The sequence below is a fragment of the Aureococcus anophagefferens genome, assembly GCF_000186865.1.
Source record: "Aureococcus anophagefferens unplaced genomic scaffold AURANscaffold_52, whole genome shotgun sequence".
Lineage (NCBI taxonomy): Eukaryota > Pelagophyceae > Pelagomonadales > Pelagomonadaceae > Aureococcus > Aureococcus anophagefferens.
In genome coordinates, this window is record NW_008705605.1 from 3,772 (window position 1) to 5,005 (window position 1,234).

Below are 1,234 nucleotides of genomic sequence, written 5' to 3' on the forward strand. Positions count from 1 at the left end.
CCAGAGCACGCTGTGGCGGATCGACGCCGACAGCACGACCGCGACGAGGAGCGCGGAGGCGAGCAGCGCCAGGGACAGCTCCCGCCGGCTGAGCTGCCGCCGCGACGCCGGCTCCATGCGCGAAAATGATAGACTTCTACTCGAGCCCGATGAGCGGGGCAGCGAGAGTCCGGTTCCCCCGTGGGTCTCGGCTAGGCCCGGGCTAGCAGTAAGCGACTCCAGGCCAGGGCTTCGCTCCGACTATAGGAGCCGGATTACCGGTAAAGCCGCGAGCCGCCTCGGTAATACCACGGTAATTACCGGTAATCCCGATTACCCGGGTAATTACCGGTAAAATACGGTGTACCGGGACGGCTGGAGGCGGTATGGCGGCTCAAAAGGACCCCCGCGAACCCGCGTGTCGACCGAATTCCCTTTTACCCGAAGGCGCCGCACGGTGTAGCTTGCGACTCCTCTTAGGGCTCTAGGCGCGCGGGCGCGCGCGGCGGCGGGGCGGGTCGTCGCCGTCGGACTCGGTACGAGCAGCCGCTCGGTCGCGGTTTCGCGCCGCGCGTCGACCGTGACGCGGAACGCGCCCGCGACGGTCCGCGCACGCGTCATGATCGCAGGCTACCCGTACTTGCGGGAGCTCGGCGCGCCTCGGTATTACCCGGGCCGGGAATATGGCCATCGGTAATACCGCGGTAATTACCGGTAATTACCAGGGTCGCCCAGGGGCCCGGTGCCGAAGGGCTACGGCAGCGGCCAGCCCTACGGCCGGCCCGGGCCCGACGACCATCCGCGACCCCGCGCGGCCGCGGCCGGCGACGACGACTCCGAGCACGAAACTCATACCACCCGTCCCACGCGCCTTCCGCACGCCTCCGGGGGGTTTAGGGAGCGTCCACGCGCCTCGGCGGGGCGTTAACCCACGCGTAAAGCGGGATAGGGAATCTCGCCGATTTTGGCCTGGCTGTGCCTGCGACGACCGGCCGCCCCGCGGAGACGTGGGCGTGGAAGCAGCGGCGCTCCCTCCTGGCGCCGAAGATTCCCCGGTCCCGCCGGGCCGCGCGCGCCGCGCGCCGCGGCCGCGGCGCGGGCGGCGTCGGGGGCGGCCTTCGTCCGGCGGGGGCCCGGCGACTTGCCCGGCGCCGCGGGCCTCCGTCCGCGGCGGCGCCGCGGGCCTCCGCGGCGCCGGGCGCCCGGCGGCGTTAGTTCTAGTTTATGAGGATCATAAAGGAGAGGAAGGCGTAGA